Source organism: Marmota flaviventris, chromosome 17, assembly GCF_047511675.1.
Source record: "Marmota flaviventris isolate mMarFla1 chromosome 17, mMarFla1.hap1, whole genome shotgun sequence".
In the NCBI taxonomy this organism is placed as follows: domain Eukaryota; kingdom Metazoa; phylum Chordata; class Mammalia; order Rodentia; family Sciuridae; genus Marmota; species Marmota flaviventris.
In genome coordinates this window covers 30,626,080-30,652,193 of record NC_092514.1, presented here as the reverse complement: position 1 = coordinate 30,652,193, position 26,114 = coordinate 30,626,080, and the positions used below count along the sequence as shown (strand labels likewise).

The window sequence follows — 26,114 nt, the reverse complement described above, 5'->3', positions numbered from 1 at the left end:
ATTCCCATGAAACAACCAGCTATGACTTTGACTAGTTTCACTATAACTTAAGATGAAACTCCCTGCTATGATTTTCGAACTAGTTTTGCTTCGTAGCTGCAGCCACTTGCCAATAGGGGCCCACCAGCTTCTGCAAAATTCCGTAAGTGCCAATAAGCTTCCTCTCAAAACAGTTTATAGTTTTCTTCTTTCTGGATAGACCCTAGACTTCCTTTGTCATGCACTTGAGGCTATCCTTGTCTATGTGTGCATGACCCAGACTGCAATCCTAATTTTTATATTATTCCCAAACAAAAACATTTATATCTAGAAATTCATCCCTATGTTTAACTTGACCTTGACACATGGAATCCTATCTATGTCTCTCCTTCAGAAATAACCATGATCCTGAATTTTGTGTTTGTCACTTTCTTCTCCTCTTTGTAGTTTTATTACACATATTTCCTAAAATATGTGCATTACTTATGTTTACAGTGTTTTGGAATTTAATGTAAATATTGCCACGTTATATTCTTTTAAAACAGGTTTATGGAGGTAAAATTTACATATAACATAATTCACATAAAACATAAAACATAATATTTGATGAGTTTGGGCAAATATACATCTAGTAAAATCTACCACAACCAAACTGCAGAATATTTTTCTTCTCTTGAGTTTCCTACTTCTTCTTTCACACGGATCCCTCCCTCATCACAAGACCCAGTCAGCCACAGATCTGCTTATTTCACTATAGATTAGTTTGTACTTTCTAGAATTTAAGATTAATGGAGTCATTTATGCCTGACTTCTTTCATCAGCCTAATGGTTTAACATGTATGCATGCATTCCTCTCTGTTATTGACTGATGCTCCATTTGTGTCCCATCACCCACTGATGGGCATTTGGATGGTGGGTAGGCAGCTTCCAAAATGGCTCCCAGTGATTCCTGCTTCTGTATTTATGTCTCTGTACAATCTCTTCCTTTGCATGGGGGCCAAATTTAGGGACATTCTTCTACAAAAAGAATATAGCAAAAGTGAAGAGATATGTCTTCAGAGATGAGTTATGAAAGACTATAATTTACATCTCTTTGCTCTTTGGCCCTCTGTCTCCTTGATCTGAGGAAAGAAGCACCCATATTTTTGAGAGGCCCCAGCAGCAAGGAAATGAAAGCAGCCTCCAGCTGATAGCCAGCGAGGCCCCAGGACCCTCAGTCCAATAACTGGTGAGTAATAGAATTTCACCAAGGACCATGTGAATGAGCACAGACACTTCCACTTCCCCAGTCCAGCCCTGGGAGGGCTAGATCTCAGGATGAGAGAAATCAGATCCAGTATCTTTGATGAAAATTTAGCACCCAATTGAGATTTTGTAAAGTTAAAAATCCACATCAGGTTTCAAAGTCAGCATGAAAAATAAGAATGTAAGATATCTCACTTATAATTTCTTAATCTTTATTGCATGTTGAAATGGTGATATTTCTAGATTATGGGGTTAAATAAGATATAGTGCTAAAATAAATTCCAATCGCTTCTTTTTACACTTATTAAAGTGACTCTAGAAAAATTTAAATTATGTATATTGTTTGGAATTCTATACGTGGTTAAATTTCTGATGGATGACACTGATTAGGATTATAGATTTTTTTCCTCTGGAAATAACTTGTTTCTACTTCCAGTTGGTAGTAAGAATAGGGGTAGATTGTCTTCATCCAATCTATAATGGAGCTGATTAAAGATGCATTTCAGGCTGAGTGAGGATTGGTTATTTCCTGTTATGACTCATTACTAGAATGTAGCATGTTGGAAATCCCAAATGACCTTCTAGAATGTTTACTGTATTTTGTAACTTGTCAGACTCCTAACTCAGAGGTTTTTTTTTTTGTCTCTAGCCCTACCTGCTAAAAAACTCTGCTCACTTCTTGTTCTCTCAGCTGCACCTTCTGTTCTCTCAGCCTTGCATTGGATGCAGCAATTGCTGTTCAAGGGAAAGCTGTCTAATTGTTAATTGCATCTCTTTGGGATTCCTTTCTTTCCTGATATTGGCCCATTGAGTCATATTTCATAGCTTTTTGATGCCTCTTAGACTTTCAAGAGTAAGGCCATTTCTTTGCTTGACTAAGAACAAGAGTCTAGAGTGGTCCTTTTGAACCAAGTACTCTGAAGGAATTAACCCAATGCTCTAAAATATCCATTCTCTAATGGATTTACTTCTGTCTTATGCATCTAGAACTGCAATAACAGAGCATATAATACAGTAGAACCCTCATGAGTGAGATTAGTGGCCTTATAAAAGTGATCCCAAGAGCTCTCTCATCCCTTGCACGATATAAGGATGCAGTTGGAAGAAAGCCTTATCTAAACCAAGAAGTGGGGTCTCACCAGACACCAAAAACTACAGATAATTTGACTTTGGATTTCTCAGTCACCAGTCTATGATATTCTGTTATAGCAGTCAGGATGGACTAGGTTCATAAGTAGACTGGATGAAGCCAAGGGAAAAAATCCATGAACTTGAAGATGTGTTACTAGAATCTTCTCAAATTGAAAAACAAAGAGGAAAAAAAAGAATGAGAAATGTGGAACAGAATCTACAAGAATTATGGTTTAAGTTCAAAAGATGTCACATGGTACACTGGCAGTATCATAAGGAGAAGAAAGAGTAAAAGGAACAGAGGAAATGTATGAAATAATAGTGGCTGAGAATTTTACAAAATTAATGACAGACACCAAACTACAGATCTAGGAAACTCAGAGAACACTGAACAGGAAAAATAACAAATAATCTTCACAGAGAACTGCAGAAAAAGCAAAAGCAAAGAGAAAATCTTGAAAGAATCTGGAGGAGAAAAAACTCATCTAACGAGGAAAAAGGAAATGAACAATGTTTATCTGAGGGTACAAATTTTCATTTAGGAGGAATCAGTTCTAGAATTCTATTGTGCAATGTGGTGACTGCAGTTAATGATGGTGTATTATGTACTTAAAATGGACACTTCACAGAAGAAATACAATCGATCAACAAATGTATAAAAAATGTTCAACATCTTTAGCAATTAGAGAAATGCAAATCAAAGCTGCTCTAAGATTTCATCAGTGTATCTCCACATCATGTACAACCACAAGAATGGGAAATTATGATCCATGTATGTATAATAGGTCAAAATACATTTTATGTCATGTATAACTAAAAAGAAAAGTAAATAAAAATCGCATTATTCAGAGTTAACTTTTCTTAAAAATTTTGTGTTTATTCTTCCAGAGACTTTATTCATAAGAATTGTGCATGTATAATATGCACATTTCATATCAATAGAATTACACTTTCCTGTGATGTTTTGTTTTCTTACATAAAGAGAGTGGGATAACTGGGTCAAATGATGGTTCCATTCCAAATTTTCTGAGGAATCTCCATACTGCTTTCCAGAGTGGTTGTACCACTTTGTAGTCCCACCAGCAATGTACCAATTTACCTTTCCCCCCACATCCTCACCAATATTTATTGTTACTTGTATTCTTGATAATTGCCATTCTGACTGGAATGAGATAGAATCTCAGTGCAGCTTTAATTTGCATTTCTCTAATTACTACAGATACTGAATTTTTTTCATATATTTGTTGACTATTCATATTTCTTCTTCTGTGAAGTATCTGTTCAGTGTTTTTGCCCATTTGTTGATTCTGTTATTTGAGGGTTTTTTTTTTTTTTTTTAAAGAAAGAGTAGGGGAGAGAGAGAGAGAGAATTTTTTAATATTTATTTTTTAGTTCTCGGCTGACACAACATCTTTGTTTGTATGTGGTGCTGAGGATCGAACCCGGGCCGCACGCATGCCAGGCGAGCGCATGCCAGGCTAGCGCGCTACCGCTTGAGCCACATCCCCAGCCCTATTTGAGGGTTTTGGTGTTAAATTTTTTGAGTTCTTTTTGTATCCTGGAACTTAATCCTCTGCAAATTCTGTATCTGAGGTACAGGTGGCAAAGATTTTCTCCGAGTCTGTAGGCTTTCTCTTCACATTCTTTGTTGTGAAGAAGCTTTTTAGTTTGATACAATCCCCAATTATTGATTCTTGATTTTAATTCTTATGGTTTAGAAGTCTTGTTGAGGAATTTTCTAAGCTGACATGATGGAGAGTTGGGCCTATTTTTTCTTCTAGTAGGTGCAGGGTCTCTGGTACAATGTCTAGGTCCTGAATCCACTTTGTGTTGAGTTTTGTGCAGGGTGAGAGAAAGGGATATAATTTCATTTTATGAATATGGATTTCAAGTTTTTCCAGCACCATTTGTTGAAGAGGGTATACTTTCTCCAATGTATATTTATGGGGTTTTAGTCTAGGATGAGATAACTGTATTTATGGGGTTTGTCTCTGTGTATTCTTAATAATGGGAATTTCAGCACAGTGATGGATTACTTGGATTTTGGGGGGTGAATGTTTCTTTTATTGGAGCATTTTATAATTATGCATAGTAGTTGGGTTTATTTTGACAAAATCATATATGCGTGGAATTTGATTTACTGAGTTTCAATCCCTGTTTCTGCTCCCTTCCCTCCCCCCTCCCCCATTCTCCTTCCTCTACTGATTTTCCCTTCAATCTTTATTTATTTTTGATTGACGTTTTCTCTTTTGTGTGATTTCCCCCTCCCCACACATGTTTTTATTGGTTTATTATAGTTGTGTATACATTGATGGAATTTGTTGTTACATATTTGTACATGTGCACAACATAACAATATAATTTGGCCAATATCACTCCCCAGCACTCCCCCATTCCTCCCCTCCCCCAACCCCTGGTCTCTTTCCTCTATTCTACTGATTTTTATTTTCTAATTGATGAATGCTATTGAGTAATGTTTCCACAAACAGGTATGACTTTATGAATAATATTAAAATAAGTATGTTTACATTTGGGGTACAGAGAGAGAAATCCCAAAAGAAATAGAACTTCTGCACTTGTCAGGAAACCCTTCGGTCTTGGAGGATGGGCAGGAGATGGGCAAGGGGTGAATTTTCAGAAGTAGCCACTGCCAAGGCCCTGGGAACCTTTTGGGGGTCAGATATAAGATTAGGTGGGGGGAGTCTTAAGTGCTCCTGGGGTACATGGAGTGCTATAAAGTGTGGTGGGTAATGCTGTCAAAATATTTTTTTTTTGATGTGAAGTGTCTGGGGGAAAGTTCAGTCAGATGATAACACTCAGATGTCACTTAACATAAAGACTGTGGAGAGACAATCTTGTCCCACTCCCTTGTACAGGAGGGAATGAGCCCAGCATGGTCAGGAACCTTCCAGGACCGTAGAGCAGAGGATGAGCCAGGATGCTGTGAGTACAACCCACATCCCCAGATTCTGTTCACAAGGATTTTTCCCTTTGAGGGAAGAATACTGTCTTCTACCCCAAAGTAACTGGAGACCCAAGAGGGTCAGGAAAGAGACACACTTCATCGTGTGCTTCACACAGAATTGTCAGATGTGGGCCCAAAGGTAGAGAGGCTGGGGGCTTTGATGGCTGATGGTCATGGAGGATGATCTCCCAGAACACGCATCCCCCCCCCCCCACCGCCCCGCGTCCGCTCCCGCATGTCACTCTCATGCTGTGTCCTTATATAATCACCCCCCAGCTAGAGGACACTGAAGAGGAGAAATACCCAAGTAACGGCATCACGATACTTCAGGAAAGCGCAACCTCTTTGTTTTTCTTGGTAAGAAAAGTGAGGCCCACCAATGACCTCAAAGCTGCTGAAGCAGGTTATTAGACGGTCACACACACTGATGGAAGGGATTCCACACAATGACTTTCCTCCTCCTCCCCCTTTCCTGCCCATTCTTCTTTTATTCTGTAGCCATTTGTTACCTTGCTGACATTCCCGAGGCATCTTGTCTGATTCCCCAAATCCCCCCATCTCTTCTCATCTCCTGTCATCTCCTCATGTCTTTCCCATAATCTCTGTCCCTCCTTCTTACCTCTTTTGCTCACCATCCCATCCACCAATCTCTTCCTTATGGCCTCTTACGTAATCTCCACTGCTCCATTCCAAACCATTCTACCTCTCACTTTCAGGTTTTTTTTTTTTTTTTTTGCATCCTCCCCATCCCTCATCTCTGAGAAGAAATCACAATGAGGCCAAGACCCAGGTGCAGCCAGGGGACAGGCACAGGGATGATACAGCAGAGAGCCAGAAGAATCATCAAGAGGGATAAATGACTCTCCCAGGGAGGCTGGAGAGAAGACAGGAATCAGGAACAATGTGCTAAAGTTTGGCTAAGCATCAGGATGAGGAAATGCTCTGGGTTGGAGCTGTGCTGGGGTATTAATAAAAAAGTTAGAAGCATCACCAAAAGTTGAATGATTAGAAATGGGATATTGAAAAAAAGAAGGATAGGTAAGGGGACGAGGAAGATGTGGTGTCTACTTGTTAAACATATTTAGGAGATGGAAGGGAATTGTAATTCAAGTACAGTAACAAAATATATTTAAAGGCAAGTTTTATTTGTACATCTTATATTAAATATTCTGTTTAGTCCATGAAAGAAAGAGAGAAAAAGATGAAGGATGGGGGTGGGTGGGTGAAGGGCAGAGGATAGGTGGAAGAAAGGAAGATACACAGCTACACAGCAATAGACATCACTATCACTTCCCCAGACATTTATTGATATGTATTTCCAATTAAAAAGTTTGGAGAGAGATAAGAAGGGAAAGTTGTCTTGGGTGTTCCACTTTGGAAATTCTAAGGACCTGGCTGGAGTTTAAATACTTACTTTTTCAAAGTCTTTATCATATGTATGAAGAAGGTGGCCTATCAATAAAGAGAAAAAGACATGGCAGTGGGTGGGCATGGAACATTCCTTTTTTGATCTTAAGATGTATTATGTGAGCCAAGCATGGGTGGCATATGCCTGTCATCCCAGCAGCTTGGGAGGCTGAGACAGGAGGATTGCGAGTTCAAAGCCAGCCTCGGCAATGGCAAGATAATAAGCAACTGAGTAAGATTGCTGCTAAATAAATAAAATGCAAAATAAGACTGGGGATGTGGCTCAGGAGTTGAGTACCCCTGAGTAATTCCCTGCTTCCTGCTCCCAAAAGATGTACCCTATGTATATTAATGTAATTTTTATTTTGTGGAGTTTTTTCCTATTTATACCCTTCCTGTTCCCTAAACATCCATGAGATTCTTATGTGATAGTGAAGAAAGGAAACCAATTTTCTTGGAGATGAAAGGCAAAGAGTTGGATGAGATCATCCCTGGCACTGGGACTGTGGTTTTTAAAGAAAATTTCCACACTCTGGTCTGGAGGGAATCTCATATCCCCACCAGAAGGAAACTTTAAAGTGACATTTTTAGGTACTTAACCTGTGAGGAACCAAATGGATGTTCCCTTGGGACACTGCTCCCCAGACATAGAGGGCTTCTAGGGCTTTAACTCTAACCAGAAAGTGGCCAAGTAAAAACAAGGTAGCCATGTGCCCAGGGGCCTTGCCTGGCAGTATCTAACTTCACAGCCCTCACACCTGCTTTTCTTTATAGCAGTTATTACTCTGTGATACACTGTATGTGTTGCTCATTTATCTTGCTGACTTTTATAGAATGTGAGTTCATGCAGGGACTTTTGTCTATTCTGCTCACCAATTTCTTCAAAGACTCTCTGGATTACAGAAGTACTTCAACAAGTACTTATTGAATGGGTAAACGAATGAATTGTGCATGGTCTTCTTGTAGGGCAAACACATAACACTAACTTCAGGCATTAGGAGATAGGAAAAATGGTTATGAACCATTTTTTTTATTGATTGTTGCCTTTATGGGAAAGTTTGCTGTCAAGAAAAGGCAGGAAAGGAGGAATCCTGTCACTTCTCATGTCAATGACCACAAATACTCGCCTCAGAGGACCCTGAACATTAGGTTTCCGAGGCCGTAGATGAGTGTGTTCAGCTTGGGGCTGATGACAGTGTTGAAAATCCCAACCCCTTTATCCTTATCTGAAGCCTCCTCTGAACCCAGACGCATGTAGTTGAAGATGCCTGTCCCATAAAAAAGGCAAACCACGGTGAGGTGGGAGCTGCATGTGGAGAAGGCCTTCTTCCTGCCCTCAGCTGAGCGGATTCGCAGGACTGCAGCTGCCACATGGATGTAGGAGCTGATGGTGAGAACCACAGGGGTTCCTGCCATTATGAAACCCACAGCAAAGAGCAGCAGCTCGTTGAGCTGGGTGCTGGAACACGAGAGCTGGAAGAGCTGGGGGAGGTCACAGTAGAAGTGATTCACTTCTTTGGGTCCACAAAAGTTGAGAGTAGTTAAGGCCACAGTATGGGTCAGTGTATTGGTGAAGGCACAAGCCCTGATGTAGCCACCAGTATCCTCTGGACTTTCTGGCTCATGCGGGTGCTGTGAGAGAAAAAAATCAAATTACATATGGGGGAAACCAATTCGAATCTCAACTGATTTCTAAACCCAGACCCTCAAAGCTAGGAGGTCCTGGCATAATATATTTCAAGCTCTGAAAGAAAATGGATGCCAACCAAGAATTTTATATCCAGCAAAATTAAGTTTCAGATTTGAAGATAAAATTAAAACATTCCTTGATAAAAAAAGTAAAAAGTATCCACAACTAGAAATCCTATAGTACAGAGCATTCTCAACAAATATCCCATGAGGATGAAGTGGGGAAAAAAAAGTGAAAACCAGCAAAGGGAGAATCTACACTAAAGGGACATTCAACCAAATGAAAAACTAAGATAAATAAAAAACAAAAATAAATCAAAATGACAGGGAATACAAATCATACCTCAATAATAATAACCTTGAATGTTAACGGCCTAAACTCATCAATCAAAAGACATAGACTGGCAGATTGGATTAAAAAGCAAGACCCAACAATATATTGTCTTCAAGAGACTCACCTCATGGGCAAAGACATCACAGCTGAAGGTGAAAGGATGGGAAAAAACTTATTACTCATATGGATTGCGTAAACAAGCAAGGGTTTCCATTCTCATTTCAGATAAAGTAGACTTCAAACCAGAGTTAATCAGAAGAGACAAAGAAGGACATTTCATACTTCTCAAGGAAAATATATATAAACAGGACATAACAATTATAAATATTTATGCCCCAAACAATGGAGCATCTATGTACATCAAACAAACCCTTCTCAATTTCAAAAGTCAAATATACCACAATACAGTAATACTGGGTGACTTTAACACACCTCTCACTACTGGACAGATCTTCCAAACAGAAACTAAATAAGAAAACTATAGAACTAAATAATACAATCAATAATTTAGATTTAGCAGACATATATAGAATATCAATAAGTGAATATACTTTCTTCTCAGCAGCACATGGATCCTTCCCAAAAATAGACAAAGCAATTCTTAGTAAATACAAAAAAACCCAGAGATAATACTAATACCCTGTATTCTATCAGACCACAATGGAATGAAATTAGAAATCAACAATAAAATAAAAAATAGGAGCTACTGTAACAAATGGAGACTAAATAACACACAATTGAATGATGAATAGATAGTAGAAGAAATCAAGGATGAAATAAAAAATTCTTAGAGGTAAATGAGAACCCTGATATAACATATCAAAATCTATGGGACATTATGAAGGCAGTACTAAGAGGAAAGTTTATTGCATTGAGTGAATTCATTGAAAGAATAAAAAGTCAACAAATAAATGATCTGACACTATATCTCAAAGCCCGAGAAAAAGAAAAAAAAATCAACACCAAAAGCAGTAGAAGACAGGAAATAATTAAAATCAGAGCTGAAATCAATGAAATCAAAACAAAAGAAACAATTGAAAGAATTGACAAAAGAAAAAGTTGGTTCTTTGAAAAAATATATAAAATAGATAAATCCCTGGGCATGCTAATGAAGAGAAAAAGAAAACTCAAATTACTAAAATACAAGATGAAGAAGAAAATATCATAATGGACATATATGACATACATAAGATAATTAGAAACTATTTTGAAAATTTATACTCTAATAAAATTGAAAATATCAAAGACATTGACAATTTTCTAGAGACATATGACCTACCCAACCAAGAAAAGCCCAGGACCAGATAGATTCTCAGCCCAGTTCTACAAGACTTTCAAAGAAGAATTAACACTAATATTCCTCAAAGTATTCCATGAAATAGAAAAGGAGGGAATCCTTCCAAATTCATTCTACGAGGCTAATATCACCCTGATACCAAAACCAGACAAAGTCACACAAAGGAAAGAAAACTTCAGACCAATATCCTGATGAACATAGATGCAAAAATTCTTGATAAAATTCTGGCAAATCACATACAAAAACATATTAAAAATACAGTACACTATGGTCAAGTGGGATTCATCCCAGGGATGCATGGTTGTTTCAACATATGGAAATCAATGAATGTAATTCATCATATTAATAGACTTAAAAACAAGAATCATACGATCATCTCAATAGATGCAGAAAAAGCATTTGACAAAATACAGCATCTCTTCATGTTTGAAACACTAGAAAAACTAAGGATAGTAGGAACATACTTCAACATTATAAAAGCTATATATGGTAAACTCAAGGCCAGCATCATTCTAAATGGAAAAAAAAGAAAGCATTCCCACTAAAAACTGGAACAAGACAAGAATGTCCTCTTTCACCACTTCTATTCAACATCATCCTTGAGACTCTAGCCAGAGGAATTAGACAAAAGAAAAAAATTAAAGGAATACAAATTAGGTAAAGAAGAACTCAAACTATCACTCTTTGCTGATGACATGATTCTATATCTAGAAGATCAAAAAATTACACCAGAAAGCTTATAGAACTAATAAATGAATTCAGCAAAGTAGCAGGATATAAAATCAATACCCATAAAGCAAACTCATTCCTATATATCAGCGATGGATCCATTGAAAGAGAAATTAGGAAATATACTCCATTCACAATAACCTCAAAAACAAACAAATAAACAAATAAACAAATAAAATACCTGGGAATAGATCTAACAAAAGAGGTGAAAGACCTCTACAATAAAAACTACAGAACACTAAAGAAAGAAATTGAAAAACCTCAGAAGATGGAAAGATCTCCCATGTTCCTGGATAGGCAGAATTAATATTGTAAAAATGACAATACTACTGAAAGCATTATACAGATTTAATGCAATTCCTATTTAAAATCCCAATGACATTCTTCATAGAAATAGAAAAGGCAATCATGAAATTTATTTGGAAAAATAAGACACCCAGAATAGCTAAAGCAATTCTTAGCAAGAGGCATCACAATACCAGACCTTAAACTATACTACAGAGCTATAGTAACAAAAATGGCATGGTATTGGCATCAAAGTAGACTTCTAAACCAATGGTACAGAATAGAAGGCACATAGACAAATCCACATAAATACGGTTATCTCATACTAGACCAAGGTGCCAAAAACATTCACTGGAGAAAAGATAGTCTATTCAACAAATTGTGCTGGCAAAACTGGAAATCCATATGTAGCAAAATAAAATTAAACTTCTATCTCTCACCATGCACAAAAATCAGTTCAAAGGGGATCAAGACTTAGTCACTAGAACAGAAACTAATAGAAGAAAAATCAGGCCCAAACTTTAACCATGTCAGCCTAGGATCTGACTTCCTTAACAAGACTCTTAAAGACAAGAAGTAAAATCAAGAATCAATAAATGGGATGGATTCAAATTAAAAATCTTCTTCTCAGCAAAAGAAACATTTAATAATGTGAGGAGAAAGCCTACAGATTGGAAGAAAATCTTTACCACATGTACTCCAATAAAGCATTAATCTCTAGGAAATATAAAGAACTCAAAAAACACACACACACACAAAAAACCCAATCAATAAATGGGATAAGGAACTGAACAAACACTTCACAGAGGAAGAAATATAATTGATCAACAAATATTTGAAAAAGTATTCAACATCTCTAGCAATTAGAGAAATGCAAATCAAAACTACTCTAAGATTCTATCTCACTCCTCTCAGAATGGCAATTATCAAGAACACAGGCAACAATAAATGTTTGTGAGGATGTGGTGAAAAAGGTACGCTCATACATTGTGGTGGGACTGCAAATTGGTGCAACCACTATGGAAAGCAGTATAGAGATTCCTCAGAAAATTGGGAATGGAACCACAATTTGACCCAGCTATTCCCTCTCCTTGATTTATACCCAAAGGACTTAAAATCAGCATACTATAGTGATGCAGCCACATCAATGTTTATAGCAGCTCAATTCACAATAGCTAAACTATGGAACCAACCTAGGTGTCCCTCAATAGATGAATGGTTAAAGAAAATGTGGTATATATACTCCATTAGATTTTTAGTTGAAGGAGTTACCATATTCCTAGAGTTTGTTCTCTCTCTCTCTCTCTCTCTCTCTCTCTCTCTCTCTCTCTCTCTCTCAGCAGAGCATGAATTTATGCACCCAACTCCACCAAATAATAGTCATTTCAATCCTCTGGCCCTTGTACCACACTTGACTGTCCTTCCAAGAAAGAACTAGTAGAAACCACGGTGTCTTCCCCACACACTGGGATTCATTTCTTGAGTCCCCGAACTCTTCAGTATATTTTGATATATCAGACAAGAGAAAACTAATTGATAAACTTTGTGAACTTCCCCAGCTCTGCAGGGCCTTAGGAGGCTCTCCTCCAGCAACTATTTCCATTGAGACAGCCAGGGCCAGGATTGGGGACTGAAGTCCTTGTGAGTTCCATGAACAGAATTCTCTAATTAGCTCCCAAATGAGGGTTTAGGATAAAGCAGCCTAGGGGCTGAGGGAAGCCCAGGGATTTGCAGATTGTCTTCTGCTAATAAGACCAGGGGGAAGGGCCACCAAGAAAGAGTTACTTTCCTTTTGGCACTTAGTCTGAAAGGAACTGGAACCTTGGAGAGTGGAGGAGCCAATTAACAATGCGTGGTTTCAGTAGTGTCATTAGCAAGACTCATTAGCCATGTCATGAGGGGAGGGAAAAGGTGTTCATAAAGAGAAGGCCTGGGCCTGGGCCAGCCATTCCTTCCTTTTTTGCCTGGTTATTGGTATTTTCATTCTTGCTCTCTTCAGCATACCCCACTCTCCTGTTCTCCTGCTCTTCTTTCTAGCACAAGCAGGTTTTTTTTTGGATTCCATATTAATAAATCCATCTGCTTCATAGTTTGCAATGGCTGTCATTTTATAATCATGTCCTGATTTCTCTGATCAAATCCCCTAACTTAATTCTTTGGGTGGTTTCCAGTTTTTCACTACCAAGAGACTCACTTTGATAGGACTTTGCAAATTTTCCTGGAATTTTCAACAGTTTTATGAATTTGACAAACTTCAACTAGGCAGATTGTTTCATTTGACTTTCCTACCTATTTAGTGTAAGAAGGCCACTTCCCTAATCCTAACCAACCTTAGATATTACCATTCAAAAAATCTTTATGATGTGATACATGAATCATTATTTCCCTTGTTGTTTTAGTTTGCACTTCTTTGCAAATAAAGCTGAGATTCCCCTCTTATATTAATGCAAATATTAACATTTTGTCATAAATGCTACAAATATTTTTCCTATTACAGTTTTAGCTCTTTAATGTTAATGGTGTTTTGATAGTTATATAGTCAGATATATAAATATTTACTTCATGACTTGTGTCTTTGCTGTCATGCTTGAAGTTATTTTCCTTGTTTAAAGTTTATAAAAGTTTTATTTTCTATTATTTCTTTTATGATTTTATTTTATATATTTCATATTTTATAATTTTTTATCCAAATTCATTTTAGTACATGATATATTTTATATATATCTTTATATTTTTAGCTCTATAGCTTGTGTCCCAAAATTGTTCCCAATAATAATTTGAAGTGTCACCTTTTAAATATATATATATGTATATGTTGTGTTGGTCAGATTTTTGTTGCTGTGACAAAAATACATGAACAACTTTAAGGAAGAAAGACTTATAGATTTATTTTGGCTCACAGTTTCATAAGTTTCAGTTCATGTTCAGTTGACTCCATTGTTTTGAGCCTTAGGTGAGTTAAAACATGATGGTGGAAGGATGTAACAGAGGAAAACTCATCTCATGGCAGTCAGGAAGCAGGAGGTGGGACATGAACAAGATATAGTCTCCAAGGGCATCCCCCCAGTGACCTATTTCCTCCAGCTAAGGCCTACCTCTCAGCAGTCCATTCAGTTATCAATGGATTAATCCACTGGTGAAGTCAGAGCCCCCATGACCCAATCCCATCTCCAAAGCCCCACCTCTGAATAAGTGTTTCATAGGTGAACCAAGCGTTGAACACAAGAGCCTTTGGGGATATTCTAGATCCAAAACACAACATATACATTAGCCTGTGTTTGAGCCTTATATTCTTCATCATTCTGTGTTGGTCTATAGCATTGAGACAAAGACAAATGACCTCATGTTTGCATGTGTGTAAGAAGCTACAACACTGAATTTGTCACACTTTATCTCTGTCAATTAGTGTTTCAATTAGTACTGTTTTAGTCAGGATGAGGTTGGCTATGCTGAGGTAACAAGTAACTTCAAAATCTCAAGAGATGAACCCAACAAAGTTAATTTCTCAATCATACCATATTTTCATATGGAAAGAGTGCTGTGTTCCACCTATTTAATGACCATAATGACAGAAAATTGACAAAAGCTCTACCACCTTGAACTAGACCCCAACATCCCCAAGGTCACTGCAGTCAGACCATGGACCACTTGAGCTTATGACCCCAATGTAAGTGCAGGAAAGGCTGAGAAATGCAAGTGTCTCTACCAGAGTTTCTTTAATTATAAGCAACAGAAATCAACCAGCTTGCTTTACACACACAGACAAGTATTGTAAAAATGGAGGAGATCACAGCACCAAATAGAAGTCTGAAGAGCCAGCTTTGAATGGAGAGAACTTGGGAAATATCAGAGGTTCTGGAGAACAGGAAGTCCTTGAGTGTCTATCTTGAGCAGCACCCCTGGAATAAATGGTCTCTAGTCTTTTGTTAGTCCTGTGTATTTCCATTCAAGAGTCAAAACCCCAAGCACTAAATGTGTACGGAAAAGATCTGATGGAAAGATCCTTCAACAATCCTTTTAATTTAATATTGCACAAAAGCTAGGCACATGGTTGTTTTTTTAAGTTGTTGATAGACCTTTATTTATTTGTATGTGGTGCTGAGAATCCCAACCCGGTGCCTCACACATGCCAGGCAAGTACGCTACCACTGAGCCCCAGCCCCAGCCCCCTAGGCACATGGTCTTATTGTCCTGAACCCAGATGGTGTGCACCAGGTAAAGGAAGTAGTTTCCACAAAGCAAATAACAGAATGATTAGAAATGGGGAATGGGTGTAGGATGGCCAAGAGGTTGATATTCTCATCTTCTTTTTGATTTTTGTGGTTTCAACTTAGCTAAGCCCAAAATATTATGGTAATTGTTGTAGGGACCTATTCCTTCCTTTGAAGTAAGAAAATTAGGGAAATAGGGAATATTTAGTTGAGATTTCAAAATGAGAAATCTCTCACAGTCAGAAAATATTTCAGAAAAATCAGATTATAATTTATCATATTACAGTCCCCTCATGTCATAAGAGCTTGGAAACAGCAAAAAGAAAGATTTAAAAATTGTTAGTTTCTATGAAAATGTTCCTCAGACAATAGTAAAGGAAAACAGGAAGTACTATTAACAACCCCAAGAATATGCAGCACTCTATCTTAACTCCATTATGAGGATTTACACATGTCTAACTATTTCTCATTGCCTCCTGTTTTTGCATGCCTGTTCACACACATACAAACTCTACAACACTCTTGGCAGATATTCTTAAGTCTGTGAATGAAGTAATCTGTCACCATTCTGAGCTGTGTGCTTCATAATGTGCAGAGGGAGATCCCAGGTCAAAGGGAACAACCAGTTCAGTTGAATATTGTGGACCATCCCTTCTCCAGCTCATCCCTCTAGAGACATTCAGTCTCATGCTTTGATTGGGAATGGAGGCCTTCCCAGCAAATGTTCTTTGTCATCTCATTAGCCAGGACCAGGTCATATGCCAAGAAGAATGAGACAAATCACATGTCAAGGAATGAGGTTACCCTGAGACTGGTGTGGACAAATCAGCCCCTGTGGTGTGTAAGGGGACCCTCTCTGAGATCAAAGGATTTCCACCTGTAGTCTAATAAACTATGGTTTTATTAGTGAGAGAATAAGCGAGGTAAGGAAGGAAACAACCACCGGGTGGGCCACCAAGAGTGGCTTGGGATAGTCTTAAGCCATCCCCCAAACTCACCCCGGTTTCCTGTCCTCCCACCTTGCTTCAGTTCCTGGCTGTCTCCTCCTCTCCACCTCCCCACAACTACTAGTCAGTTATGATGTTTTCTCCTCAGCTCCCTCACTTATCTCACCTGGTGGGCACCTAATCACCTGTAAAAGTTAAGAAGCATTTTCTCGGATGCCTCTTCTGATTCACTGGGTCTGGAACAGGCCTAAGAATTTGCATTTCTAGTAAGTTCCCAGGTGACACTGCTGCTGCTGTTCTGGGAACCACAGTCTAAGAACCGCAGCTCTAAGTACGTGTCATTCTCTAATTTGATCCTTTCTCTCCCTAGAAAATACCACACTCTTCAGGTAGGAACATGTCAGACTGAGTTGACATCCCAGCACCTAGCATAGAACCTGCCACACAGAGGGATCCCAGCCAAGTTTAATAATTTGTATTCCATTCTGTTTGTCTTTGGTCAAATCTCTGGCTCTTTCAAAAGCTCACTGGTTCTTTTTAAACTAGCATAATCCTCAGGAAAGAGATTCTCCTCCAGGCATTTCATCTGGTTCTTTCACAACTCAGTTGTTGAGGAAATGTGAATACCAACCTCACTGCTCCTAGAAGAGAGTCTTTAGAAAATAATGGCCTCTCAGGGCCACACCTATAGACCTGGTGCAAATCCTGGCTCTTGCATCTACAAGTTGTAAAACTTTTGGGAACTCACAGCTCAGCCTCAGTTTTACCATCTATAAATGAATATAATAATGTTGTACTTCATGGAACTGTTAGGAATTTTAAATGATGATATATTTATGAGAAACAAATGTAATGCCTAATAGACATTCAATAAAATGTAGCTGTTAGTATTATCATTGCTATTCATTTAATTAGTTTATTCTCCCTCTGCCTCACTGAGACCATAAGGAACTTTGGGCTCTGAAATTTATCTCAAGAGAATCCTTCATGCCAGACACAGCGGTGCACATCTATAATATGAGTGGCTCAGGTGGCTGAGGCAGGAGGATTGCGAGTTCAAAGTCACCCTCAGCAAATTAGCAAGGCCCTCAGCAACTTAGTGAAAGCCTGTCTCAAAATAAAAAATAAAAAGGGGCTAGCAATATAGCTCAGTGGTTAAGCACCCCTGGGTTAAATCCCCAGCACCCCTCCCCCCAAAAAAAATCCTTCAGATTTCATACTTTTTTTCCTGGGGCTTTTGGTGAAAGCATTTATCATTGGCATTACCACTGTGAACTGCACAGTGACTGCTGGGCCATAGACCAGGGAGATGAGAGCAAAGTGAGGATCATAGGTGCTTCTCTTGGGAAAAGACAATTCAGGACAGTTGAGACAATGCAGATAGGGAGACAGTTAAAAAGCCAACCCCCAAAGAGTACACTCTTATTTCATTCAGATGGAGTTTATGAACAGGTTGGTGATAACAGACATCACATCAATGGTTGTCTCAGGGTGGGAGATGACTAGAAAATATTATGAGGAACTTTCTAGGATAATAGATATATATGCCCTATACCTTGACTTGGATGATAATACAAGTGTGTATATTTGACAAAAATTATTAAACTAAACTTATTGATCTATGCACTTTACTGTATATTTGTTATATCTAAGAAAATAAAAATAAGAAAAGTGTTAACATGATTACTCCCTCATGAGCAGATGGCCACATAGAGTTTGCAGGCTACTGTGAACAGGAGAAAGATGTCCATGTGCCTGAAGATCTGGAAGAAGTAGCCTGAGCTGGGTGTCCTGCGTTGTAGTGGGTCTGCTCTGCATCTAGATGTCCAGCAAGGCCTTGTGCATGGTGGTAAGGATGTAAAGGATGTCTACATGGAACTGGTTCGAGAGAAAGTAGTATATCCAGGTGTAGAGACGTGTTGGCACCAATGACCAGGACAGTGAGCAAGTTCCCAGCTACATGTCCATGTCCATCCATGTGATCCTCCTGCCTCACCTGCCCAAGCTGCTGGGATTACAGGCATGCACCACTGCATCCAGCTCATTTTTTGAGACAGGCCTGGCAAAGTTGTTGAGACTGGCTTTGAACTTACAATCTTCCTACTTCAGGCTCCCAAGTCACTGGGGTTACAGGCATGTATACCTTGCCATGGTATATATCATCTTTGGAAATTACTCCACAAATCATTTTAAACCATGCAACACTTGATATTCATTTATTTACTCATTTGTTGGGGAATTATAACTAGGCTGATATAAAGTGGAATTTATTTAAAATGTTTTACATTAAAGAAAACAAGAAAGGATCAGACCCTGGTTTAGAGTTGACTATACTGTCCAGAAAACAGGCAGGAAAAGACAGGGGATCACAGGTACATCTCATGTTGTTGTAGAGAGATGCACTTAATAATCAAAGGAAATTAAAACAAGATTTTCCATAGGCCCAAAATCAAGAAAAAATAATACTAAATAATACAAATATTTCACAGTGTTGATATAGTCATTGTTGACAAACTAGTTACAGAAATCGTCGTCTATTTAACTCTAAATTTTCTATCTGGAGTTTTAAGAAAATTTCAAAGAAAAAGGGTTCTTGGGGTGCATCCCCAGGACAGGGGGATGACTACAGGCAGAGAGGTACCAAGGCCAGCCTCAGACATGTCTGTCACCCTCACCATCACTCCCAGGCCCCAGACCACACACCTACACACTGTAAACAGACCCACATCATTAACGTTCTTTATTTGAACTTAAGAGAAGGAGACAGGGAAGGAAGTGCTGGCATGTTCTGTCTTCAGACCGTGTCCAGGGATGCACTGGAAGGCTGGAGTCTGCCTGTGCTCCTCTGCTGTTTCAGTTTCCCCTTCTGGCACTGATCCTTCTCCGCATCACCCCAGGGATGGTTAGCTGAGTGCTCTAATGAGCAGACTCCAACTTCAGCACCCGACACATCCATGTTTGCGTCTCTCTCTGGCCTCAAGGGTTGGCGGGTGAAGAGGTGGGACCTTTTGACCCATGCAGACATTCAGGGACCCTGGCTCCCTCTCTTCAGCAGCTGGGCCACTCTGGAGCTCTGGAACCCCTGAGCTGTAGGGAATGATGAGAGAGGGAAGAGAGGGAACTATGGAGGACACACCTTCTTTAGTAATTTGTTCAACATTACAATAATGATTAAATAACTTGTGGGCATGTCCACCTTGTGGAATATTGTAATCATTACGTGAATGTCATCTTGTTAATTTCTTTTTTAAATTTAAGGTCTGTGGTTAATAATGAAAAGAAAAATAAATTCTCAATATTAGCTAGAGTTATTGCCCAGCATTGCAACTATTGATGCCTACATTCTCTCTTCCCAAACTGAATATTTACTATCAAGGATGCATCCCCACTTTTACATCATTGTAATGAAGGGATTATCAGATGCCATTCACCCTTATTGATGTGCCAATGAGGAAATAGACCCAGAGGGGAGAAGTGACTTGCCCAGGGTCAATCTGCAATCAGGACTTGGATGTCTCACTCACGCACAGACTTCTCTGACTTTCCTGGGAGATCAACAGGGCTGGTCCTACCAAAGAAAGTGGATAAAAGTTGCCAAATGAATAGTTAAGCTGGAGAGGTTTATCCCATAAGAAGGGACCGTCAGCTCCACAAGCATTATAAGGCAGCCAGACAAATGAAGGGCATGGGACAGAGAGAGAATGAGCTTGGGAGACAATGGTCTAGCCTGGGAAATTGAGTGTACTCTCTAGATCCAGGAGGATGCTCTGCTTAGGTCAGAGAGGAAGTCGGGATAGTCAGGGGGCTTTGAAATGAGGAGCAGAAATCATCTTGCCTTGGCACAAGCTGGACAGGACTGAGATACTGGCATTTCCAATCTGGCCATGGAGTGAGGGCAGTACTACACAAGTCCAGAAAGAGCAGCTCTACCTGAGGCTCAGCTGCCCCAATCTCAATCCTGCTGTCCTGGGGTGACTACCAATACCTGTGGCTACCCATTCCCTTTCTTGACTTCTGGGGCCAAGGTGGGTGTGGGGCCCAGGGAAGGGCAGGGCTGCTAGGCCCATACTGGGAGATGGACATCCAGGTCTCAGTTCTGGTACAATGTTCTTCTCACATGGGGATTGGGAGGAGCAGCTCCTTTGTGAGCAAGGAGTCACATGGTGATGTTGCAACCTTAGGGGTGATGGTGGAAGTTCCACATGGAGAAAGCCAGGGAGAAGAGGACTGGGTCTCCTGGCCATGGGTCTTTAACCAGCCCTCTTGGGTCTTTCCCTAAGAAGGAAGCTGATGAGTGACAGCATTACTCTCTGAGCCTGGTGGGTTAGCACAGTCAGCCACCACACTGAGGACTGTCAATCTCAGTTCCAGAATCCCAGACACCTTCATTCCTACTCTCCCACTCTGTCTCTTTAGCAGGGTAGGTGAGGGGAAGCCAGGCTGGCTGAGGGCTGAGGGGGTCCTCATGGGGCCAGGGATTGCGAAAAATGCTGTAGTTCCCCATGGAGTTTCCTGGTTAATTAATTAGTGGGTGACCCCCCTCTGTTCTGACCTGCCTGTCACCCCTCCCATCATTGACTCTGCAGCCAACTCCCCTTCTGCTGCAAGCAGACCAGCCACCCTGGGTCTGTGCTGTGGTGGCCAGAGCCTGATCATGCCCACAGGTGAGTTGATAGGCAGGAGACTTGTTGGCGGGGAGTAGAATAATCACAGGAGAAAGGCAAGGTAGGTAGGTCAAGTGCCCGAGGGAGGGAGTTAAATAAGTACCTGTGGCAGATAGCACAGGGAAGTGGCTAACCACAGGTGGGATTCAGAACCTAGAACTGGAATCCTGGCTCATCCCCTGGTTGCTGAATGGCTTCAGGCACAGTCTTCTCCAGGTGCTGCTTTCCCAGCTTGTGACTGGTGTTGAGAGAAATGGTATTTATGAATCATTACCAGTTGCCTGATATCAAGACAGGAAGAGGAACTCCTTGACGATGTCTTGCTCATCTCTGAATGCCCCTCCCTTGCCTTCTGCTCCAGTGCCTGCCTGACACGGAGTAGACACAATAGATTGTTGAAGAGAAGTGAGTGAGATGTTGGCAGAGAGAATTAGAGGAGGGGAGGAGATGATTGAAATGGGAAAAGCTTATTTCAAGCTAACACTGTCATCAAGGAGAAAGTTATTTTGCACCCTATTGAGAGAACAATCTGGACTGTCCAGGAAGAGACTGGATTCATGGAATTGGATAGAAGCCCCCAGGACTGAGAGTGCAGGGGCCAGTGATGGTCTCCCCTGTGCACCATTGCCCACTACCTCTCTAATAAGGCAGACAGACCTGAGCAAGGGAGGGTGGGGGAGGGAGCAGCCAGCAGGCGTTTTTGTGTGAACCTGTGTTGAGTCCCACTATGTCTGGGAGGACCCCCTGAGGTCTCTATGTCTCTGTCATTTATGTGACTGTGGGGATCTGTGTGTACATCTTCATATGTAAGTGGCACATGTGCTATGTTTTCTGTAGTGCATGGATCATGTCTGTGTCTGTGTGTTAGTGACTATGACTGTCCGTGTGTGCTTGCATGTGTGTGATCCTGTCCTAGTGAGTGTGAGCGCATGTCTGGCATGCTCATATATCTGGAGGTATCAAGATATGCCTATGTCTTTGTGCAGTTGTGTGCCCTGCGTACTTCTGTGTCTTGGTGTATCTGAGTGACATTGTCTGCAGTAGGGTTTAGGGTAGCAACTTGTGTGGAAGACAAGGTACTAGTTCTACATCTATCTGATGCATCCCTGCTTCATTTTTATATTTTAAGTGAGTCCTTCTCACCTATTTCAAAGCAGCGTCTGTAATATCTGGGCCTCAGGAAAAGGGCCCTGCATCAACAGAAGCAGGTCGGTACCCAGGAACCCCAGTCCTGTGCCAGACATTTCAGGGGGAGCTGACATAAATCCAGTGAACCTATCTCTCCATCACTGAAAGTAGTTAGGAGGTGGCTGGGGTTGACATTTAATAAGCACCTACTATATGCTGAATTTTGCTTCAAACACTATACCATGAAGAGGGCATAATGATCCATTTTTAGAGGAAAAAAATGTAGTTCAAAGACATTAAGTAACTTCCCTAAATCTTCCCTTGTAATTTCTTTTGTATGTGTTATTTATTCTCTCTAAAATCATCTTCCACCCTTGTCTGTCCAGTGAACACCTTCTAGCTGGCCCTGCTCAAGTGCCACCTCTTCTCTGGAGCCTTCCCTGACTGTCGAGAGTGTTAGGGAAAACCCCTGTGCAAGACCAAGGGTCAGATGGGAAAAGATATTTGTTGTCAGAAGCCTCATCATCTAGTGGGGAAGATGAGCATCACAGCAGAAGAAGTCACTTTAGTGTCAGCAAAGGAGGGCTGAGTTCCAAATGAGAGTTACAAGAGATAGAGGAGAGAGGCAGATGTGGGGGCTGCAGGGTCTAGAAAGGGCACAGGGCTTCTGGGAGGAAGTGGAACCAGAGTTGGATATTGGAATAAGGTAGAAAAAGCATTCCAGGAAGGGTAGAGAGGGCAGGGGAGGCGTGTGAGAAAGCTGTTAGTGGCAGCACAAAGGCCAGCCTGGCTGGGGTCAGGGGAAGCAGCAGCCTATGGAAGCAGTTGCGGGGAAGACTGGAGAGAATATCGGGAGCCATGTTGGAAAGCCTTGGACACTGGGCTGAGCAGTCTGCACTGAATCCAACAGGCAGCATGGAGACTGGCTGGGCAGTAAGCTGAGTGGGAAGAGCATGGCTCAGGAATTCCCAGGGCCCTTGCAATTATGTCTGTCTGCCTCTGTCTACATAGTACTGTTGTCCCAACCCACAGGAAACACACTGAAGTCTCTGGGAAGAGACAGATGATCACCATCTTCCTCCAAGAATGGGGACACCTCTGGCCAGGAGAGAGACCAGCCTACAGACTCTGAGGAAGGGGTTGAGGTCTGACATGCTGCTTTTCAGGTGACAGAAACCAACATTTCTCTGTTATCTTCTTACCATGTGTTCTATCTTCCTCCCACCCCATCTCCATCCACACTGCATTAAGTATTAAGGAAGAAGAAGCCACATTTTAGCTCCAACTCTCCCAAACACAAAAAGTATCTTCCTTTGCTTTACATTCTATTACACCTACTTGCTCTGCCTTTCCCATTCCAAAAGTGATCTTGTACTCATTCTTCCAAACTTAATTCGAGCCTCAAAACTTCTTTGGAATCTTCCCCAAATCAGCCAGGCCAGGGGTGCTTACCTGCAGGCCACAGAGGACACTTGTCCATAGTGAGCCAGGGGTGCTCACCCACAAAACCTGAGCACACTGGAAACCTGCGGGTGAGGGGCACTCACCTGCAGGACCCAGACAGGAGACTGCGTCCTGGTGGGAGACAGAAAACAAGCATCACCCCACAAGACCCTGAAGACACTGGGCACTGGTGGGAGTGGGGCACTCACCCACAGGACCCAGACAAGGTGGGGGGGCTGTGGCAGCACACCCACGGGCACCATGCTGGGAAAGGGGCACTTACGCACGGGCCTCAGAGTCCTTGGAACCTTGGGGAGAGGATCCCTCAGCCCCATGTCTCAGTTACCTGAGTGAGGGTGGTACAGTGCTGCTGTTTCACAGATGTCACAATGTCCTCCCTGATGGCAGGGAGCTATTTTTTGCCAGGTTTCCCACTATCCTGCTAAGGTGGGTATTGTTCCCGATCCACAGGTATCAGAATGAGTTTTCATGGAGCCAAGAGTGCACCCAGTGGCAAGTAACAGGAGATCCTGACAACAGTTGGAAACTGGATTTTCACAAACTGATCCCAGGGACTTCTGAAATCCTGGGCATGATTCCATCATGCCCAAAAGAACAGCCTCCTCAGCAAAATGGACAGGAAATGGTGGCTCAACCAGGATGGATTCCCATCCTCAGAGCTTTTTGAGGTGAGGTCTCCTAACAATTTTATTGTGGTGAAAGGTTTTGTTGAGAGCCTATATGTAGAGCCTCACCAAAAACCAAGCAGGCCAATGCAAAGACGAACTGCCCAGATTGCTCCAAGTTTAACAGGTGGTATTGGCAGGAACCCACAACTCAGAACAAAGAGGTTGCCTACACCTGGGAGAAAAAAACACCAATTCACACATTCCATTCCAGGCACCACATGGGATGAAAAATCAGAGAGGATGGGCCCTGGAGGGTGAGAGACCCACACCTAAAAGACCCAGAGAAGACTGAGCACTGGCAAGAGACAAGAACATACATAGGAACGAAAAGAGACCATTAGGGCACTGCTGGAAGAGGGGACTGAGAGCCAGGGGCGCTCAGCCTCAGGACACAGAGGACAATGGGGACGCGAGGGCGAGGGGCGCTCACCCACGGGCCCCAGAGGTCAACGATCCATAGCGAGCCTGGGGGGCTCACCCCAGAGGCCCCTGCACACCGCGCTCAGGCGGGCGAGGGGCGCTCACCCGCAGCCGCCACCCCCCACCCAGGACAAGAAGCCTGCTGGGCTGCCCCTCCAGAGTCGGGAGCTCTCACCCACAGGACCCTGAGGACACTGGGCACTGATGGGCAAGGGGCGCTCACCCAAAGGCCACAGTGCAGAAGGAATGCTCAGGATCCAGGGACCCTCGCAAGCAGGACCCTGGGGAAAGGGAACAGGGCTGGGACCAGGCGATGGGGGTGGAGGCGGCACCCTCAGCTCCCCCTGAGCATATTGAGAACTGCCTGGTGAGGGGCCTTCACCAGCAGGGCCCAGAGCACAGGGCGGACTGGAGGCCACCAGGGAGGGAGGGAGGGGCGCTCACCCACAGCCACCAGGACAGGCCCAGACCTGCCTGAGGGAGGGGCGCTCACCCCCAGGAACTAGGGAAGCCTGAGCCCCCCCACCCCCACCCCCACCCCATGGGCCAGGGCTGCTCCCCTCCACACTCAGGGCAGCCTGAGCACTGCTGGGTGAGGGGCGCTCACCCGCAGCACCCTGAGGAGCCAGAGCGCTGGGGGGCCGAGGTTGCTCCCCCCGCAGGGATCCTGGAGCATGAGCACAGGTGGGAGAGGGGCGCTCACCCACAGGGCTCAGAGTCCCAGGCGCCTTCTGCAGAGGATTCCTCAGCCCCATGTCTCAGTTACCTGGGCCAGGGTGGAACAGTGGTGCCCTTTCACCGGTCTCAGCGGGTCCCCCATGATGGTGGGGACATGTCCTTTGCCAAATCTGCCACAGTCCTGCCGGCGGAGGTGGGCGGTGGGCTTTGCTCCGGATCCAGAGGTCCCACAGGGTTCTTCCCTGGGGCCAAGATAGCGCCTGGCGGCCTGTCCCTGGAGATCCTGACAAGCCTTGGAAATTGGCCCTGCATGCAAGGGTCCCAGGGACCTCCACAATGCTGGGCATGAGGCAGGCGTGCACAGGAGCACAGCCCCATGGGCCAAAAGGCCTGAAGATGATGTCTCAGGTGGGATGGGTCCGGGTCCGGTCCTAGGTGCCCTTGGAGTTGAGATCCCCTTATGGAGGTCTTGGGGTCGCAGGTTTTGTGGACAAGCCTGCCTGAAGGGCCTCAGCAAAGGAGGAGCAAGCGAGGTGTTGGCCAAGAGGAGGGACAATCCACATGGCTCCAAGTTCCCCAGGGAGCATGCACAGGGACCCTTCAACCCTCCGTCCCAAGAGGGTGTCCCACGTCCCAGCCTGGCAGGGAAAGGCACCACCCACACAAGTTCACTCCCCTGGCACCAGGTGGCATTAAGGCTCAGAGGAGACTGGGCCCTGGCGGGCGAGGGGCGCTCACCCACAGGGCCCAGAGGACACTGAGCCCTGGCAGGCGAGGGGCGCTCACCCACAGGGCCCAGGGCAGACTGAGCACTGGCCAGGGAGGGGCGCCCCCACAGGCCCCAGAGGAGACCCAGGGAGCACTGCTGGGCGA

At 42.5% G+C, this 26,114-nt stretch overlaps 1 pseudogene; it reads right to left on the bottom strand.

Moving 5' to 3' along the window:
* Nucleotides 1-7,757: 7,757 nt before the first annotated feature.
* The window catches only part of LOC114080965 (olfactory receptor 3A2-like), a 127,851-nt pseudogene continuing 109,494 nt past the window's right edge, over nucleotides 7,758-26,114 (bottom strand).